The 12,733-nt window shown below is 31.5% G+C and overlaps 1 protein-coding gene and 1 pseudogene across 11 annotated transcripts in view; both read right to left on the minus strand.

The window, feature by feature from the left end:
* LOC145260601 (uncharacterized) overlaps positions 1-12,733 on the minus strand; it is a 494,792-nt gene that overhangs the window by 302,857 nt on the left and 179,202 nt on the right. The window lies entirely within an intron of this gene.
* Positions 4,446-4,562, minus strand: LOC145260740 (5S ribosomal RNA; annotated as a pseudogene).

Genomic DNA, 12,733 nt, shown 5'->3' on the forward strand with positions numbered 1-12,733 from the left:
TATATATATATATATATATATATATATATATATATAATTAAATTCACTTCTCATTTAATTATATATATATATATAATTAAATTCACTTTTCATTTAATTATATATATATATATATATATATATATAATTTAATTCACTTTTCATTTAATTATATATATATATAATTTAATTCACTTTTCATTATATATATAATTTAATTCACTTTTCATTATATATATATATAATTTAATTCACTTTTCATTATATATATATATAATTTAATTCACTTTTCATTATATATATATATAATTTAATTCACTTTTCATTATATATATATATATATAATTTAATTCACTTTTCATTATATATATATATAATTTAATTCACTTTTCATTATATATATATATAATTTAATTCACTTTTCATTTAATTATATATATATATATATATATATAATTTAATTCACTTTTCATTTAATTATATATATATATAATTTAATTCACTTTTCATTTAATTATATATATATATATATATAATTTAATTCACTTTTCATTTAATTATATATATATATATATATAATTTAATTCACTTTTCATTTAATTATATATATATAAAGAAACGCATTCCCCTTTAAAATAGTACGTATTCCCCATAAGGATAGCACCTGCCCTGTTTTTCTGTTTTATGGAACCATTATGTCAGAGTTTTTGAGAATAGCTCGCGTTACTCTAAAATTAACAGATTTTATACCACCAGTTTCTAGCTTAGTAATAAGGATGATAAAACAAGGTGGAGATAAAAATAAAATATTTAAACAGTTAAATAAAGCATTTGTTCGTTATCCTGATGCTTTTGAATCGTTTAAGATAAACCAGACTATATTAATAAAGGAAATCCAAAACTATATTAGCAATGTATAAAATGTATTTATAATTACATATAATAAATTTTATAGATAAAAAAAAAAATGTATATATGTAAAAATAAAATATTTTTAACCTTTATATATCTAATTTTAAATAAATAAGAATGTAAATATACAAACTACTAATTATAGTGGGGGTGATAAGTAGTTAAATGGATTAATCCAAATCTTATAAATACAAGACTGATAAATTAAAAAATGTATCCATTTTAAATGTGGAAATTGATGAATCGCACAGATAAGAAATTCATTTTTATACTATGAAAAGGCTAGTAATTGCAATTAAAAATAGGAAATTGGATCAAATTTTTGTAACATGTCTTCTTCCTAAGATTAAGGGTGGTGGTGTTTGATCAACACTGCTGGGGAGCCATGATGTAATATACTGTTTTGTTTTTAAATCCCCGAAACAGTTTCATGGTAAACAACTGATGATCCTTTAAAAAATAAAAAAATTGGTATTATAGTAAATTCGAGAGAGTTGATGCAGTGATTGCAGGTGATTAAATGACTTGCTGACTAGATGTTTTTTTTTTTTTTAACGAATGATAAAAAATAAATTTTTGTATGGTTTCAAATGTTAAAAACTTCAAAGACTATATATATATATATATATATATATATATATATATATATAATTAGCCTGAGTTCCCGGCGTTGCTCAGGTGTTTGTAGGTGTGTGTTGAGAAAAAAAAAAAAGGTGTAGTAGGCAGGCAGGCTCAAACCCGTGACACAAAGACGGAAAAGAAAGTGGAGGTGTGTGTAAGGGTGTTGGTTGAGCCAAAAAAAAAAAAAAAAAATGTGGTAGGCAAGCCCGAACTCGTACCGTGAAGGAGGAAAAGAAAGTGAAAACAAAAACATGATGCGTTAACTGTTGCGCCCATCGCCAAACCAGAAATAACGTAGGTTTAAATTAAGGCTAGACAATTGAAAAGAGGCAATGACTTTTGAAAATATCGGCGAAAAAAGCGACCCTCTCCCTGTAGAAATGTGTCCAGTTGATGGTAAAGTAATTAATGTTTTTGGCCAATTTTTTTATATTTGTTGTCTAAAGGGTCGAGCTTCAAAACGATACCAATTTCATGAAAATCGGTCGCCTCTGTCGAAAGTTTTAGGCACACATACAAACATACATACACACACTAATAGATAGGTGAGATTTATATAATAGATTATGTTATCAAAGAATAAATATTTAACAAAATTTATCAAAATAAGAAAACCTCAACATTATTAAGAGGAGCAAACAATAATATTAAATGAAAGATGAGGAATAAAAGTTATATAACTTTATTATATCATCAGAATAATAAGGAAAAGTTAAGGGAAAAATTAAGAGGAAAAAAAACTCTTTAGACCATCGCATTTCGAAGTTAAATGCTTTTCATCAGAAGAGGAGAAGGGCTAGAATAAATTTATTATATATATATATATATATATATATATATATATAATATATATATATATATATATATATATATATATATATATATATTACAGAAATTAGAAAGCCAAATAACGATGTGTTTTTCTCCAAAATAAATAATTTATCTTCAAGTACAAACAAGCTTTCGACTTATAAAAAAGTCTTCCTCAGGTTCTAACATTTTTTCCTTTTTGTAAATCATCTTTCAGTCGGAGATATAAAATCTTTCATGGATAGCAGTTCATGGAGGTTTTAGTCACTGTTGGTTTAAAGTTTAAGTTTTTTTATCCAAACGTTCATCATGCACATGAAATGCTGAAATGAAAATTAGGTTGGTAAAATACAGTCGCCATCTAAACAAATAATGAAAGATAATATTAGCTAGCATATTTGTTTAAAGATGGCGACTATATTTTTCCTCACAATTTTTATTTAGGCATTTTATGTAGACAATGAAACGTGATAATTTACTGTTTTTTTTTAATGTTATCTAAATCAATAAATGCGAAAGTTTTTCCAATACAAGTACCCATGGCGTAGTGGATAAAGTACTTAGTTAAATTAAGTTGTAAGTTACATTCTTCTGTAGGTTAAAAGTTCAATCCTCAGTGCTGACAACAATATACAATAGCAAATTACTTAAGACTTCTATCCAGTCATGATTGACGGAACGAGAACTTACTACTCCCATGCATTAAATAAAAGCTTCCGTTTGAAATTCTGTGCGAATTCCCCAAGTATGCGAAGTTACACCTTAAGAAGGTTGGAGGTTACACCGACGGAAACATTAGGAAAATAACATCCAACATAAGAACAATAGCCCAAAAAATCCAAACATGAATCATCAATCATAACTATTAACATGAACATGATTCATGTTTATTTAATCCTGCATATGATACATTCCACCCAGGCATTAACTCCCCTTTTGGAGGGAGGATTGATTACGCTTTCCTCGAATTTAAAAAAAATTCTCTCAGTTATTACCTCCTTCTTTAAGGGGGGGGGTGTATAGAGTTCGTTCATAATAACAGTCTCTTTCTAGTTAATAAAAGTGACCGAAGAGAGAACGTATTTGCTAGTATATGCAGGGTGGAACGCTAAAATTGTTGTACTAGAAAAGACAACATGATTCCATTTCCGTTTGATGAAAAACAGTTTTCTTTTTTTTGTTGCAGACCATCTACTAGTTGGTCAGTTGTGTACAAATCCCAAAAGCGATAGGAGGCGTCTATCGTATCTGAAAGTGACAATATTCAACAAACGAGATTGGAGATACGCTGCTGTACAACATGTTCTCTACTGATCCAAGTTATGAAAACAGGACCATTGTCAGCACCCTCAAAACGCATCGCTGAATTGTCACGAATAACAGGGACATGCACAGAATGATGAAAACAAAGTTTCCGGCCACGGTTATGGTCTTTTGTGTGGTTTCAAGTGAGGATCACATCCATGCTACCTCACATCTTTGAAGTCAGCTTGAAAGTCAACACCAAAGTGTATCTGGATGTGCTGAAGAGTGTGATGATCTCTGGTGCAATCAGGTGGCCACTGGTAAACCCCAAAAGAGATCCAGGCGTGCTATAACTTTGCACCCTTTCCTCACTAGCTACTTTCCTTCCCCGACCTGAACCCACTGGGCGATTTTGTTAGATCATACATCAAGAACATCACCAACATAACCCCCTACAACACCAAAGCCAGTCTGATCGCCGCCATTCGCCAAACTCCCGCCAGCGATTGTGGAAAAGACGTACTACCAATTCTGGAGCCGTATTGAGGCGGTGATTGAGGCTGAAGGCAGCTACATTGAATAGATGTCAGCTCTACTACATAATCAAGTTACCTGAATTGATTTTTCAATAAAAGTTTTAAAATAAAGCTGTAGTGTTGTTTTATTTAGAGCGACACTTATCGTTCCATTATGTAAATATATGTATGTATGTATGTGGTAGCTTTCTTCAGTTTTGACAGACTGGATACCTACTGTAAAGGTGCCTGCACATGAAATTATTTTTGTGGCAAGAGTTGCGCAATCTCCAACCACACCTATCCTGAGTCGACAAGTGGCAAGTGGAGGTTCAGAACTATTGGAAACGGATTAGCGGAGAGCACATACAGCATCTAGGATTCCCAAATGGTCACCCATTTGGTACCAACCAGGCTCAACATTGCTTAACTTTGGTGATCTGATGAGAACCGGTGTATCAATGTGATTATGCTGTATTATATATATATATATATATACACACACACACGTTGTCAAATCTTGTGCTTGCTGCACAGTTTAACTGGACCTATCATGAAATGATGAGTTATGTGCTGACAAAGAAATTTTTTGACATAAAAATTTCAAAATATTTTGTTGATGTTTACTTGAGCGAACGTATTCCCATACAATAATGATTATGTCATAAATTTTGTATTCTTTCCAATTCATATATATATATATATATATATATATATATATATATATATATATATATATATATATATTAAAATGCGGAGTTAGAAAGAACAATAACGTGCAAAGTTGTATTTTTTTATAATAAACAGTTATTTATTTAAAGTTTCAAATTTTCGGCTTATAATATATATATATATATATATATATATATGCGTGTGTGAGTATAAGAAATCAATATGAAAAGTGTATATGTATATATCTTTTCTCTATTTCTTATCTGGTAACGTGTAGGAATACAAAATGTCTTCTGAAAACAATTTTATAAAAACATATTTGCAACTGTACTTTTGGTCTTTTTCAGTGCGTGTTTGTGTGTGTATATATTCACACACACACACACCCTAGTAGGCCGCCTGCTGTTACCTGGTCATTAAATTTGCTTAAATACATTTTATGGAGATTTCGTGTCTATTATTATAGAGTAAATTCTCTATTGATTATTATATTGTGCCCAATATATAGTAATCATTTCAAAAGTAAAAAAAAATAATATTAGGTTGAGAAAAAAGTTCTTGCAGAATTTTTAATTTTGATTTCAAATAAGTTTACATTATATTATATATCATTTTAAGGAATGTTTTTCACTCGATCTAATCGTTTAAATTACAATTGTTTCAAAACAATTATATCTTCTTTTCAGAACGTTAAATACAAGATGAAAAAAAAACAAAACAAATTTGCACAATTTTCATATTTCAATTCAAGCTAGGATGAAACAGCTTTGATATCAATGAAGTGCTTGGCTCAGGCACCACTACTGAACGCATAGTACACTAGTGGTTAAAAGATTTTGTGGCGGCAACAAGAGTCTTCAAGATGATGAGCATAGTGGTCAGCCATCAAATGCTGACAACAATCAAATAAGAGCCTTAGTCAAAACCAATCCACACACAACTGTTCGAGAATTTGCTTTTGAATTAGACGTAACTTTATAAATGGTTGCTTTACAAATTGAACGGCAACCAAAAAGAAACACTGTTATGAAGTGTCATCTTTCTATTCTTTTAGATAACAAAAACAAACCATTGATTGGATTATAACCTGCGATGAAAACTGGGTTCTTTACAACAACCAGCGATGCTCAGCTCAGTGGTTAGCCCCCCCCCCCCGACGAACCTCCACAACATGTCCCGAAGCTAGAGTTGCATCAAAAGAAGGTCATGCTGTATGGCAGTCTGCGACCGGTCTCATCCATTACAGTTTGTTTAAGACAGATGAAACTATTACGGCGGGAATATATTGTCAATAAATGGATGAAATAGGAGCAAAGTGTAGTATCTGTTCTGATACTAATTAAAAATTAAATAATATTAATATTAAAAACACCTTCAGCGACTTTCTCACCACCAGAACACAAGATTTTTACGTTCCAGGCATAAATGCACTTGTTTTACATCAGCAAAAGTGTTGATTCTGATGGTGCTTATTTCAATCAATAAATTTCTGTTTGAGCCGAGATATGTTCATCTGAATTTAAAAGTTAAAAACCGTACAAACTTTCTTACGGTTTCTTGCCAACCTGATATAAAAACAGGCAATTTTTTGTTTTTGGGTATATATAAATATATATATATATATATATATATATATATATATAGGGTGACCCCCCCTCCCCCAAAAAAAAGCTAAATGGAGGCCATCTAGAACATATACTGTAGAACGGAGAAAAAAGGCCAAAGACCTTGTGTCTTGATGTGATGTTTTGAATATAATAAACTAATAACCAAAGTTTCATTTCATTCGGACAAAACACTAAGAAATGGGGCCTAATTAGAGTTGGGGTCGGTTTTTTGGGGGTCACCCTGTATATATATATATATATATACACTAGCAGGCTGTCTGGTGTTGCTCGGTTGTAAAATACGCATAAATACTTAAATATTTAAATTCATACAGAAAATGAGTGCATGTGCATGCAGGTATTATGTTTTTTTTCTAAACAGTTCACTTCTTGTAAGTGAAAAAAAAAAAAAACAAGCCGCAAGTGCATGGTCCCCCTCTGGTGCTGCATGTGAGATGATGCCACAAAAAATAGTGAAGAAATGATGAATGTGACAAGTGTGAAGGGCCAATGTTACCTTCACATTTTCGCAAAGTTTCAGAAAAATCTAATGGATGGGGCAAAAGTTATGGGGTAAAAAGTGTCATTTTTTTTTGCAATTTGGGAGCATTTGTGACCCCCTTTGGAGTTCCTGAGAATGCCGAATCCCTATGAAAATGGACAAACGGTGCAGTTATATGCCTTAACATATGTATATTTGAATTCAGTACCTTGGAAAACCACTATATAGACATAAATATCAAGTTTTTAAATAACATGAAAAAAGAGCTCCAAAAGGGTATGTTTTTTAGTCCTAAAAGTCCCAGAGGGATGCGTACCAGAATTTTGCCAGAGTTACCCATACTGAATTTATATTAAGAACAATGGCCTCCACATTTTGGCCAAGTTTCAGAAAATCTAATGGATGGATCAAATGCTATGGGGCAAAAAGTGTCATTTTTGGCCATTTGGGGGCATTTTTTTTTTTACCTCTTTTGAGTCCTTGGGGGATACCAAATCTCAGTGTAAATAGATAATGGTGCAGTTTCAGGCCTTAACACATGTATATTTGAGTTGACCATCGTGAAGAACCACTATATTTTTTTTGATAAAGTTTTTGTTGAGAAATATGAAAAAACAGCCACAAAAAGGGGCATTTTTGGCACTGAAAGTCCCTGGGGACGTGAACCAGAATTTTGCCAGGGTCACCCATACTGGATTTATATTAAGAACAATGGCTCCACATTTTGGCCAAGTTTCAGAAAAATCTAATGGATGGATAAAAAATTATGGGGCAAAAAGTGTCATTTTTGGCCATTTTGGTGCATTTTTTTTTTTTTTTACCTCTTTTGAGCCCCTGGGGACACCGCAGGAATTTTCGAAAAAAAAATTATTTTACTGTGCACATCTATTTAATGAAATATAATTTGTGGCAAAATTTCAGAAAAAAACTAATGGACAGCTATCTGACAATCGTCTTGACATACGGATGCCACTGAAAACATAGGTCCCTCTCCGATAAATTGGGTGATCAGAAAAAATACTCAAGCCGAGATTGAAACCAAAACCTAAAGACAACGAGTCAAATACAATAACTATTAGGCCAGCTTGACATGATCTTTAAAAAAATTTCCTCAAATCGACTTATTCCTAACATAAGGAATCTGTAATGTGAACGATTCACACATGCACATTTGTGAAACAGTTGACAGATAAAAATCCAATGACCTCCACATACCAATTTTTCAGTTTTAATTCCTTAGCAGCCCTTTTTTCTGGATAAAAACTAATTAGAAAGTTTTCCACATGTCCGAATACCCTTTATAGCAAATTTCAAGTCTGTATATCAAAAATTTGTTGAGTACATAGGTTGAGAAGTGCCCTCACACACACAGACATTCTCGCTTTGATAGATATATATTAGAATTAATACGACAAAAACGAAAGAACTAAAATAACAATATATTACGAATGGCTACCAAGATAATTACCAGCAAGAGACATTGGTCTAGACTTTTTATTTTTACTCATAATCTAATTAAAGCACAAATGTCCGGACAATTTAGTTGTATAGGATTACATTAGAAAAAGCCATTAGGTGTTGACAACATAATCTAATCCATGGGGAGATAACTCCCCTTCAAAAGGAACACAAGAAATTCTATTCAGGAAGATTAGGTGAATTAACACAAAGGTGGACACTTTGAATAATTCTTTGCCTTTTAATTTAATCGCATTATTTAGATTATTCGGACTACTGTTCTCATCTTGACTGTTTTTTCAACAAGGTTTCGGACGGTGACACCTCTGATCTTCTTCAGATGTATCTTGCTAAACTCTAGAATCTGCATGGAATTTTGAACAAAACTTTATCTAATCCACGGGGGTAGCATGCTCTCATTCTGTCAACTATGAGTGGGTAGAAGTCCTAAGTAATTCGCAATTGTATTTTGAGTGTCACCCCCCACTAAGGATTGAACCATCAACCTCTAGAAGAGGGTAACTTTATAACTGAATTTACCAGGCACTTTATCTCCTATGCCATAGGTCCTAGTGGACACTCAAGATGAGAACAGTAGATTGGGGAAGACAAATATGGATAATCAATCCTCATTTCAAAAATTTTAGAAATGTTTTAATTTAATGTCCATCTTATCAAAACTGCATCTTGATACAGCTGACCATAGTTTTGGCTACATTCAGTATTTAATTTTATTCTTGAAGATGTGTGTGTGTGTGTGTGTGTGTGTGTGTGTGTGTATATATATATATATATATATATATATATATAACTCATTGTGTGTGTCTCCATTTTTTCAAAGTGCATCTTCTCAGAGACACAAGGTCACAGAGCACCATGAGGCAAGTCAAATGACTGCATTTTTTGTGAACCATTCTTTTATATATAAAATGGTAAAAATAGATGGTTAGGAGTCAAAATTGAAAAAATTGAAACTTGACAAGTGTAAGTCAACTTAAAGTATTGTACACATGTGCAAATGTATGTTTATACATTAAAATCAGTTAATTTTTAATTATTTCTTATCTGACTGATGATAGCTCAAATGGTTACAACTAAGATTGGAACTCTAAACGTTTTAGTTTCGTTTCTAGCTGATGGCACCTGAGTCTTGTTTCTTTTTATTTTGAAATCACTACTATATATTGGGTACAATATAATAATCAACAGAGAATTGGTGTTATAATAATAAATATGAAATCTGCATAAATTAAAATATCAAATTTAAACATGTTTTATGACAAGGCAACTCTGGAACATCTGAATTTGATGAGGCATCATTAGAGAAGCAAGGAATACAATTAGACTCAATCCTAGTTAACAAAATCTCTTAACTAGTGATATAAACAAGCTCCGGACCCCTATCTCAGAAGACCTCCCACCCCTTTCCACAAACCCCCATACTTTTCATAAGCCTTGATAAGCCCAACCACCACCAAGAAACAGACTTGCTTATTTTTGGTTGTGCAAAGACCCTGAGGAAACAGTGAGCAGTTCATTTCTATCCTGATTGATTTGGGAGGATGTTACTAACCAGCTAGTATTTGATTCTATGTATGTTGTCGACTTCTCTTTATTTGTGAAGAAAAAAAAATTTGTTAAGACAAGAGAACTACAATCAAAGGGAGCTAACTTCTTTTGTTTCAGGCAATTATCTTCTCTCTTTTACCTCTGCTATGTGAGTTCTCCCATGGAGACACAAGAACAGGATGAGACAGTATAAATGAACATATATTAATTCTATTCATGATAGTCGTGACACACAAACTCAAATAATATCAGAATAAGATTGATAAATGTAATTTGTATCATTCTATGTGTTGCTTCATAAATAAAATCTTTATGTCATGACAATTATGACTATCCTCATTTTTTCCATTATTTTTTGTCATTCATGCGCTACACACATGCACACACACATTCGTCTTCGGGCATAATCTTCTGCAAGGAATTAATAGTTATGATATGCAAACATCCCCAGTCATAATAGAAACCTTTTTAGCCTTCTACTCATTTAATGTCGGATGTTTTCTTATATTACATATATATTATATTACACAAGCTCTCTACAGTTCTCAGCAGGACAACTGTCTCCAGATTCCACTCTAAGCAATTTTGATCAGCCAACCTTTCTGCAAATTAAAACATCCATGTTTCTGCAGCCGTTTATGAACATTCCACATGTGTAATCAATTCATCATCAGGATAATCTCTACGCTGGCCAAATGTAGTGCTTTAAGCAAATCCTTTGGAAACGAATTTCATGTGATAATTTCATAATATAAATGGTTATTTGTCTGCAATTACGCATCAGGAATCAGAGTTTTACTTGGAATAATACCTTTATGAAAGGTATTAACCCATATTAATTCCCAAGGGCTGAAAGTGAAATAGTACGGTACAAAAGACTAACAACCCTTGGTAGAGCAATTTGTCTAGGATTATCAGACCTCTAGTGAAAGTAGTTGGAGATCTTTATCATTATTAATGCAATTTGCAGTTATATTGCAAATAAATGTAAAATACTTTCAAATTTTCAGCTTTTTTTGCTTTCAAATAGAAAATTTATTTAAATATTAGAAAAATTATATTGCTTAATAGCAAAAGTTTGAATTTATTTATACTGTCTTGTTTATTTATATTTATGTTTCTTATCTGAATTTTAAAAAGCTGTGAGGAGCCAAAGTCATAAAAAGTTGAAATCAAAATTAATGCCCACAGTGTGTACATATGAGCACAGGACAGCACACACAAAAAAATGTCCAACGAGTCAAACTTAAAAGACCCTGAGTGCATATGTGAATGGAAAAAGACAGAAAGTCATTCTTTAATGAAACAATTCAAGTTAAGAGGGTAATATTTAAACCTTTCGAAATAGCAAAATAGCAAGGATTACTTGATTTTTGCTCAGTTTTCAAATAATTTGTGACAGTGTGAAAAGGTTTAAGCTAAAAGAACTTAGTAGTAACTTTTTGTATATGGATTGATGGCTTCAGAATACGATATTTGAATCAAAAGTTGATCCGGATTCGAATAAAATAAAAAGTCAGTCTACAAATAATTGCAGAAGAATGCAAATGAACGGAACATCTTTAACAAGACACAACAATGATGGATGAGCATGTTATGTCAAATAGTTGACTTTTTTTTTTATATTATTAGGATTATCCAATCTAATTTTCTCATCTCGAGTGTTATTTTCACAACATTTCAGTTAATGTAACTTCTTCAAGTGTATCTTGTTCAACTCCAGAATCTTTCTGTCAAATTTGAGAATCTGTACAGATTTTCATATGGAACCCTTTATTTAATCCACAAAGGTAGTATGCTCTAGTTCAGTCACCTATGACTGGGTAGAGGTCCTAAGTAATTTACAATTGTATTTTTGAGTATCGCCTGTACTGAGGATTGAACCTACCACCCCTAGAAGTATGTAACCTGAATTTATAAAATACTTTATCCACTACGCAATGGATCCTTATGGACTTGTCTTTTTGTTTTAAATCAAACAGTGTTGAAGCTTTTTTGTTTTTTTTTAATTTGATCTTGCCAATAAATACTTGATAAGCTGAAGTATATTTTACTTATTGCTTGTTGACTTTGCGGGTGAGTCATGCTGGCATTTGAGCCAAGAGAAAAAGAGAAAAAATGATTCAAAGTGGGAAGGGGAGAATTTGAAGGAAAAAAACTGGCTTGTATCCAGAATACAAAAAAAAAAAAAAAATTATTTTACAAGAAAACAAAATAAAATATTTAAAATCAAACAAAATAAATAAATAATAATAACAAAAAAAAAATTTTACAAGAAAACAAAATAAAATATTTAAAATCAAACAAAATAAATAATAATAATAAATAAATAAATAATAAGAAAACAAAATAAAATATTTAAAATGAAACAATTATGATGGGTACTTTAGAAAAGATTGTTATCGCAGCAAATGCAAATTTTCTGCAAATATTCGGCATCACAGAATTTCTACAAAAATAGAACCTCCCACCCCCTTTTCTCTTTTACTATAAGTACATAAGTGAGTACTGGGAAAATTCCATGGCAGCTGTTTTCATCTGGGATTTTTTTTTTTAAATGGAAATAGCTCCAGACAAGGTATGAAGCCATTTGATGTAAAGAAATAAAATAAAAAAAACAAAAAAACTATTCTAGTGTCGAAAACCAGCCAATGATAAGTGTAATATGAATAGATTTTGATCTAGAAAACAGAAAATCCTCGCCACCTTTGTCAAAAACATTGCTCATGCTATGTGAAGACTAAAAGGGAATATTATTGTTAATAATATTTGACTTGAAATGATAAACGTATGTAAGGTAAAGTTGGGTAATAATTTTATTTTAGCTCCCCCCCCCCCGTTTC

Source organism: Euprymna scolopes, chromosome 36 (assembly GCF_053919585.1).
Source record: "Euprymna scolopes isolate OS-2025 chromosome 36, ASM5391958v1, whole genome shotgun sequence".
NCBI lineage: Eukaryota > Metazoa > Mollusca > Cephalopoda > Sepiida > Sepiolidae > Euprymna > Euprymna scolopes.